Genomic DNA, 9,711 nt, shown 5'->3' on the forward strand with positions numbered 1-9,711 from the left:
AGAATGGGTACAGTACAGTACAGCTCAATACATACAATTGTTAAGGGGATGCAGACCAGAGAAATACTTTCGTCTTGTTTACACCAGGGTCCCCCATTTTCCATGCCAGGTAATGTGAATTAATGTCACAAAACGAATCCCTTGGATAGGATAAAACAAATCATCTACTGTATTACTGTGTGTTTATATTGTGAGCAAGTCAAGCAAGTGTAATTGAACACAATACATGCCTTTTTGAAATCAACCAAGATAATGGAGAAATATCAGTCAAGTCCGAAATCGACCGTGAAACCATTGGCAACGGAAGTTTTGTTGAGGTTGTTGTGATTGTTAAGGTACATGTCTCTTTTATTTATTTATTTCCAATAATAATGATTTAAATTACTACTACTAGTCTTAGCAGTAGCAGTTGTCATAGTAGTAGTAGTAGTAGTAGTAGTAGTAGTAGTAGTAGTAGTAGTAGTAGTAGTAGTAGTAGTAGCATTAGTAGTGTAGCAGTTGTAGTAGTAGTAATAGTAGTACTAGTATTAAATATGAGCCTAGCAGTAAAGTTATCAATTATCTCCTCTCCTCTCCTCTCCTCTCCTCTCCTCTCCTCTCCTCTCCTCTCCTCTCCTCTCCTCTCCTCTCCTCTCTTCTCTTCTCTTCTAGGCTACTGAGGCTAATCTGAACATCCATGGGGTGTATGCCTTCACCACTGCAGAGGTACAGATCAGAATTCTCGACATAAACGACAACAAACCCGAATTCTACAGGTGCGAAGATACATGTGTCCCGCAGGACACCTTCACAGGAGAGATTATTGAGCACTCATCAGGATCCATCCCCCTCGACATCACTGTCAGAGATGCGGACCAGGTCACAGGATTTTTTTTTTTTTTTTTTTTTAAAGATAAACAAAAACAGAGATATTGAAAAGAAAAAAACAGTCTCTAATTTGATGTTTATTAGATTAGATTAGATTAAAATGTATTGTCATTATACAGCACAAGTACAGTACAACAAAAAGAAGTTTGGCATCTAACCAGAGTGTACCAGACTGTAACAGTTAAGTGCAATAATAATATACAATGTACAAGTAATTAAATGTGATATATATAACAAGCTACTGGTAATATATGCAACATGTATTTACAGTATAATTATATAAAGTGATACAGGTAATGTACTAAGATAAGATAAGATATTCCTTTATTGATCCACTTGGGGAAATGCGGGCATCATACAGTAGTAGCATGGGGGGGGGGGGGGTACATGGGAGAGGGGCATGGTAATAGTATAATACATTAATATAGGCAATACAACTATTGTAATGATACAAATAAGCAGTGTAAACAATATAATTAACTCTGAATATAAGAATATGGTGGTAAGCCATGCTGGCCAGTGGTATAACTATTGAGAGTAGGTATGGGATATATACAGATATAGATATAATATATACTGTACATATTATTAAATTTTATTATACAGGTATGTGAATAGGGAGGGATATATGCAGACATATCCAACAATTATAGATACATATATATACAGTATATACTGTATAATATAATTATTATCACTGTTTCAAAACACTTCAATGAAAAAAGCAGAGACCATGTTGTCCTGTTGTACTGTCCAACTGTATGACACATAACAAGACCTGAGTGGTTACTTGTGATTAAGTATGAATCATTATGTTTATTGTGCAGGGAGGACAAATCAAGCTAACCCTGGCTGGAGACGTCAAGGATGTGTTCGCCGTAGTTCCTGTGTTTACCGTTGCAGAAAGCGCAACTCAAGTTCAACTCATGGTCCAAAAACCCTTGGAGCTGGATTTTGAAAAGAAAGAATTTATGGTTGTGCAGGTAAGGAGATGGAAAATGTAAGAATTGAAATATCAAAGTTGCTTTATGTAGAGTAATCATTAAAACATCACTACTTCATACAGTATGCTGTTCGGTTGGTACTGTGTACAGTCAGTACATCACTACTTCATATGTTCTGTTGGTACTGTGTACAGTCAGTACATCACTACTTCATATGTTCTGGTGGTACTGTGTACAGTCAGTACATCACTACTTCATACAGTATGTTGTTCTGTTGGTACTGTGTACAGTCAGTACATCACTACTTCATACAGTATGTTGTTCCGTTGGTACTGTGTACAGTCAGTACATCACTACTTCAGTGTTGTAGTCGAGTCACTAAATATCGAGTCTGAGTCGAGTGTCGAGTCCCCAGTGTTTGAGTCAGAGTCCAAGTCCAAGTCACCAAAGAAGAGCCCAAGTCGAGTCCCCATTACCCGAGTCCGAGTCCAAGTCATCAAGGTTGAGTCCACTCCATTCTGGCAGTCGAAGAGCTGACATACAAATAAAAAAAGGTCTACATTATACATAAATGACACAGCGTTCACCATTTAAAATGGAGTTTATTTACTTTGTGACACAATAGCCACAATAAATAGACACAATAAAGAAATCTAACCCTAACTAACCTTACTGTCATGCACTTGTCCTAATAAACTAACCTACACTGTAGCACTCAACACTTTGATGAACATTGTTACTCAGCTGATAGAGTTGTACCCTTCCTGATGACTTGTCGTACAGAACTTGTAAGTCGCTTTGGATAAAAGCGTCAGCTAAATGACTAAATGTAAATGTAAATAGCCAAACAAATGCACTAGCCATCAATATCTTATTACAAATGATTAGGGCCTATTACCAAAAAATAACTAAATAAATAACAAAATAAAATAAATGTATCAATTCACAAGTCCTTGTCTGCACCTTCCGAGTCCGAATGCAGTCAATGCTCGAGTCCATGTCCAAGTCCGAGTCCTCAGTGCACAAGTCCAAGTCGAGTCACAAGTCCTGAAAATCAGTCCAGTACTAGGACTCAAGTCCAAGTCCTGGACCCGAGTACTACAACACTGCACTACTTCATATGTTGTTCCGTTGTCAAAATCTTAAGCCGTTTTGAGCCTGGGCTCCAACCACAATGGTAACTGTGCTTAGTGTGTGAGTCTCAACATGCAGCTGAGTCTCTGACATCACAAATCAGCACATTTTCAGATGACTCAGTTCAGTGAGGGTGAATATTGTGAGAGGAGAATTGGAAGAATGCGCCAATATGAGAATTAGAGACATAGATCATATTAAAGGGGAACTATTTTACTATTTCTTTCACTATTTGGGCACTTTTACACAATTCCTGTGAGTCTATGGAACACCTCTGTAATATATATATATTTTTTATTCATTGTTTTGTATTTCTAATCAAGTCCTCAAAAACAGCATTTTTCTACCTCAAGATCTTAAGCCGTTTTGAGCCTGGGCTCCAACCACAATGGTAATGGTTCTGGGGGAGAGAAAGAAATGAGACAAATTATTTCTAATCTATTTCTTTTTTCTTTCGCTGCAGCTCCCACTGTTGCAGCGACCACAGACCAACCCAACAACATCCCTGCCTGTATCCTCTCACTGTACCAAGACCATCCCCATGCCCCTCTCTCCAGACATAGGCATACCAACACCACAGCACATCCAGAGCTTTGATCTTGAGGAAGCAAGACAACTACAACTGCAAATGACGGGACAGGCTGCATGTCCACTGTGGCACAAGGAGCGAGAGGGCAGGCTGACTGCATCAGAATTTGGCAAGATACTAAAGAGAGAGAATTTCAGATGCCTTCATACAGTCCACATATTACCCCAAGCCCTTCACTGCTACAGGCTCAGCTGAAGGAGAAGGAGGAGGAGAACAGACAGGCAGCCCGAGACCCAGTCTTGCAGGAGGGTTAAGGGGGTTAAGCGTCTTGCTCAAGGACACTTACATTGGAATGCGATGGCTGCAACCCCCACACCATTGAAATGCTAATTGTCCACCACCTAGTATTTATCGTTGCCATTTGAGAGTTCACACTCTACCATAGCAGTCATCAAAAAGGATCATGGATCATCTTTAGACAAATAAATTGATACTAATAATAGATTACTTTGAACCTTGCACCTTATTAAACCTTGTCTAAAGATTAGATTAGATTAAAATGTATTGTCATTATACAGCACAAGTAGGTCCATGCAGGAGCAGCAGCAGGCCACCACCCAACTCTTCCTGCAGATGATGGGGACTTTTGCAAGAGCCATATTGCCTCAATCTCAGACCCCGCCGGCACCACAGTGGATGCCCACAGCTCAAATGATGCCCCCACGTGCCTGGCCCAAGACATTGCCTCCAACTAACCATGCCACATCAGTTTGTAGAGGCTTTTGGCAATCGTGTTGCGGTTATTCTGGACTGCTTTGAAATTGGCACTGAGACCATCAAATCTGAAAGCGCAGGCACAGACATATTCCCACTACAAGCAAAAGCACACTGTTAAGTACCTGATTGGCATTACACCACAGGGGTCTATCTCTTTCATTTCCAAAGGGTGGGGAGGGCGTGTAAGTGACAAGCATCTGACCGAGAACAGTGGTCTCCTCAATAAACTGTTGCCTGGAGACTTGGTTTTAGCAGACCGTGGATTTGACATTGGGGACCATGTTTCATTAATGTGTGCATCGGTGAAAATCCCTGGATTCACAAGCGGACGTGCCCAGATGGATCCAAAATCTGTAGAAGAGACACAGCAAATAGCTCACCTCAGGGTCCATGTTGAAAGAGTGATCGGTTTGGTACGCAATAAGTATCGCATGCTACATAATACCATACCAGTCCAACTGCTGGTTCCATTTGAAGGCGAGGACTTTTCTTTCATTGACAAGATTGTGACTGTGTGCTGTGCCTTAACGAATATGTGCCACAGTGTTGTTATGAAACCACCAGACCATGCGTTACCAGATAGTGAGGGAGAGACGGAGTTATCTGTTATCTGTTATGCTAAAGCTAAAATGGAAAATCAAGGCCTCTTAGTTTTACTGATGTGGATTATTTAAATTCAGTTTGTCATGTTTTCATTGTTATTTGAACAATGTTATGTCCTGTAAATACTAGGGCTGTCAAAAGTGAATGCTTTAACTGTATTTCACAGGAGAGAAACTGTATTCATTGAAAGCTATTAAAATTGCCTTTGAATCTAAATATACTTTCTGTGTTTTTACATTAATTCCATGATTTCTAAAAAAAAAAAAATTCAAACCATTCCAATTATTAACACCTTTACTGCTGTAGCATACGATTGGTAAAACAGTAACATATGGTAAACATTGGTACAACATTGCTAGAACAGATGTAATATAGCATTGTATATTAGTATACTGCATAGTATATTGACAAAAATAAAGAATTAAGACTCGCACAGGTTTGTTTTTCTTCTATCTATCTATCTATCTATCTATGAGCCGTACTGTATTGTACCCATTCTGCAATCTGTTAAATAAAGTTTTAGCTCTAATTAAGAATGACAGTGACCATAGCTGACTATTATTTGGAAATCCAGAGGTTTTAAAAACTGGTGCGACAATAACTGTCTGGTTTTAAATGTTAAGAAGACTGGGGAGATGGTGTTTGACCCCAGAGGTGTTGGGGACCACAGGCCTGTGGTCATCCACACACAGTCCATCTCACAGGTCTCTTCATATAAATATCTTGGGATTTTTGTCGATAACACACTAACCTGGAACACCCATGTAGATAGGATTTTATAGTATGTCTGCACTTTATGTGCTCATTTCATCATTCATCAGTTTTGTGTCAGTCTTGTTTATCTGATCTTATTTCTGAAGATGCATTTCCATTGGCTAATGGTCGAGATATAAGTCACTTGTTACTTGATATTACTGTAAATCATTTGACATCTATTGCTGACTGTTCATACATTTGTTACAATAAAGATGCAAATAATTGTTATCTCTTGTCCAATCAGAATATTTTTTTTATTACAAAACATTGAGATATCAAACAGAAAAATTGTCTTGTTTACATCAGGTTCACAGGTTGGGTAGGAAGAGTGGGTGGGGGACACTGTACAACTGAACAAGCAAAACTGTACATTGGAATATTGACTCCCTCCCAGCAGAACTCTGCACCGCCCCAACTCTGGACTAATTTAAAAAACTGCTCAAAACCCACCTCTTCAACTTGGCCTTCAACCCCTAACTTTCTCACTTTATATGTATATGTTGTGTCTGTCCACTATGTTTGTTAATTTGTCATCTCCCCCCCCCCCCCTATGTAAAGCGACCTTGGGTCCTCTGAAAGGCGCTATATAAAACGAAGTTATTATTATTATACTTGGTCATTTACTGTACATTGGGGGGGGGGGGGGGGGGGGGGGTTGTGTTAGGACATTTACAGGGGCCAGTTTAGAATTGCAGTCTCCCGTAGGTGTTTTTTGAGAGTGTTTTTGAAAGTGGGAAGTATTTTGACATGTACATGGGTACTTTGGTCGTGTAGTGTATCTTGTAGACCAGGCCCATTGCAAGTTGTGTCTACTCTAAGCCATCCTAGGTTGTCAAAGTGGGCAGGGGTGAGGTGGGTTCTAGGAGTAAGGTCAAGCAGTAGTCTGACCAGATTGTTTTGAGATGTTTGTAATTTTGTTTTTGTTTCTGACACAGGTTCCCCTCAACTACAGTATAGACTGTTAATAGATGACGGGACCTAAGATGGGTTTACACACTGTACCAGGAGAACTGTAGACCAGGAGTTGTGTTACAAGAGAAGTGATTCAAAACTAAAACTTTGTTTGTAATGACAGCTTCAAGGATGCTTTCTGTATGATCACCCGTATGATCACCCCCCCCCCCCCCCCCCTCCTCCAATGTACAGTTTCTACGCCAAATGTATATACACTCTTTTTCTGGACACTTTTGTATCACAAACAGTACTGTATTTGCAAATCTGATATGTCATACATGTATAGATGTAGCAGTACTGTCTATCTGTATGTCATGTATGTCATATATGTTATGATGAATTGAAAATGGGGGACCCTGATGTAAACAAGACGAAAGTCTTTCTCTGGTCTGCATCCCCTTAACAATTGTATGTATTGAGCTGTACTGTACTGTACCCATTCTGCAATCTGTTAATAAACTTTTCAATCAATCAATCAATTATTGATTATTTTTTTTATATCACGTTAACAATCAAATGGCTAGCAAGCTCACCTGTGACATACTGTACAGTGCAAAATACAAGAGTACAATCTTAGTCAACTTTTATGAAAACAATACACAAGTTGGAACAGTTTGAACGTTTTATTTTTACTTTCGTCTTGTTTACATCAGGGTCCCCCATTTTCAATTCATAATGACATACATGACATACAGGTAGACAGTACTGCTAGTGTACATCTATACATTTATGACATATCAGTTTTGCAAATACAGTACTGTTTGTGATACAAAGTAGTAGTAGATAGTAGACATAGCAGCATAGTGTAGGTAGTAGTAAATAAAACGATATGCAAAGGAAGGTGACGCGTCGCTACTGTAACTCCGCCATCACAACCATTGAACTATTATAACTCTGTTACACCTATACACGGCTGGCCCATAGTAGGTAGTAATAGATAGTAATACATACTGTACTGTAGTCAGAAATAAGACGTTACCAAAATAATAACGTTTAGGCAAATCACAGACGCGGATACACAGTGTTGAATGAGGAAGTCAATAATCAATAGACCGCCGCCGCGCCGGGCGACTTTGCGCCTCCTGGCGGCATAAAACAGAACAGCAGCCTGGGTTCCCAATTAATTAAAACGACGTGATATAACCGTGCGCGCGTCGCGGCAAAGCGCCCAGGAATACTAAACGCTTCATCTGTATGTTGGGATTATGTTTGGTCATGACAAAACAATAAAAATCGCTACTGTTAGTAATGCTGCCACCACCCACTTCAATGACAGAGCTCTCATATTTGCGAATGCATAAACTATATCTTAAATTATGGCGATGTGTCTTGACATACAGTACACCTCCTGTTGTGAAGGGCCAGATTAAACTGAATATATATATTTATTTATATATATATATTTAATTGTATTTGTATATTCTCTAATATTCCCTGATATCCCTTGTATATTCCTTGTACAATATGCATTGAATATCCATTCTAGCCTACTGAACATCCCATAATAGTCTCCATTCTACTATTGGTCGAGACCTTGGTGCCAGGCTGCCATACCCCTCAGACCCAGTTCAAACGTACCGCTCGACATGTACGAACAAATCCTAGTTCCGCGTAGGAATCTGGCTACCGCACCACTAATGGGACTATTTGTTCATAGTGCGTATATATACTGCGCTACTAAAGTAGGACTTTCTTTTCAGTCCAGTTTCTTACCCTCCAATAGAGTCACAGACGTAAAGCCTCCCCGCGATGCCACGTGTGGGAGTAAGGCCAAGTTCGCCTACCATCGGTATTGAGACATCGTGTATATTAATATTTGAATAGTCATATTTGGCACTATATCGTCGAGTTGGACGTAGTCTATTAAAGCTAATAATAGTCTGTTAATATATAGTGCTTCGTGCGGTGAGAATACTACCGTAGTCAGTACCCCATCGTTTCGGGCAGAGAACTGGCTGCTTACCCAGGGTGGTTGACCCTATGTGAAGCTGCACCCGAGGAGCCCCAGAGCCGACGAGCGAGTGGACCTGTATACCGGATTATTCTACCGACGACAGCCCGCCTTCCCAGGCACGGATTATGCTTTGGATACTTTGATTATTCTATGGATAAAGACCCCCGACACTACCGTGTGTTGGAACCCCCCCCCTGGAGAGGACACAAGGTGAGGAGACGCTCTGCAAGACGAGGTCTCTCCACATCTCTCCCCCGTGGACCGGAGAGAGCCGGCCCACAAAGAGTCCACCTGCTTTCATCTGTGGTCCAAGGATCGCCGGCGCATTGAACGGCACTACAGTGGGTTCTCCTGGGATACCCTTGGCCGGACGAGGCAGCTGGATTCTACCCCCCCCCCCTCCTACTCCTGTCGGCTTACAAGCGACCGGATTAACCCCCTCTAGTGTATCCAGCCTATAATCATTAAAGTATCATTGCTGTTATTCCTTAACTATTCCAGGTCGTATATTTACCACCTGCGCCTTCAGAGATTGGACATTATCTATTGATATACCGACGAATACTCCTTGCCATAAAAGTGCATACTATTTCAATTCATAAATGTAATTAAGTGATTAAGTGCTTATTCTACACACCATCGCTGTGTAGGAAAATAAAGACCTGTTTCTAATTCGTACATTTGTGTTGGATCCGTTTCATCTACGTGAGAGTGTTCATGATAATATATTTATGCCGTGTACTGGGTGGCCGAATATTAAGTACAAAGGTAGTGGTAGTAAGTATCATATCTAGTAATACAGTCAGGGAATTGTACCCCTCAGTTACAATTGGTCCTTCGAGCCGGAGGGTAATTAGTGTAATATTAATATAGTGTTATTAATATTGAAATGGCCTATGATGAACACTCCACGAAACGATCCTCCTAACCAACGCCCGCAGCGCGAACGACGGCTCCCTCAGTACTTAGAGGCTTACGCTGTCAGTCAACAACCTAGTCTTCTACTAACAGTAAACGCGGTAAAACTAGAAAGTAAAAGTATGTCTAACCCCAACGCCCAGACTACCCCGACCATAGAGGCCCCTACGGGCTCTAATGTAACTGACCAAGTTCACGGTGGGGACCAGTGGGAACCAGACATGACTTCACACCCCGCCAGTACTGAAGAAGTAGTCCCCGATGAGTCCCGGGAG

At 40.7% G+C, this 9,711-nt stretch overlaps 1 long non-coding RNA gene across 1 annotated transcript; it reads left to right on the forward strand.

The window, feature by feature from the left end:
- Positions 1-721: 721 nt before the first annotated feature.
- LOC311241258 lies at positions 722-5,083 on the forward strand. The gene is made up of 3 exons (XR_014620517.1): positions 722-858; positions 1,695-1,850; positions 3,409-5,083. It is a non-coding gene; the product is annotated as an uncharacterized lncRNA (long non-coding RNA).
- The last annotated feature ends 4,628 nt before the right edge of the window (positions 5,084-9,711 follow it).

The sequence above is a fragment of the Notolepis coatsorum genome (genome assembly GCF_963971535.1).
Source record: "Notolepis coatsorum genome assembly, chromosome: 1".
Classification (NCBI taxonomy): Eukaryota; Metazoa; Chordata; class Actinopteri; order Aulopiformes; family Paralepididae; genus Notolepis; species Notolepis coatsorum.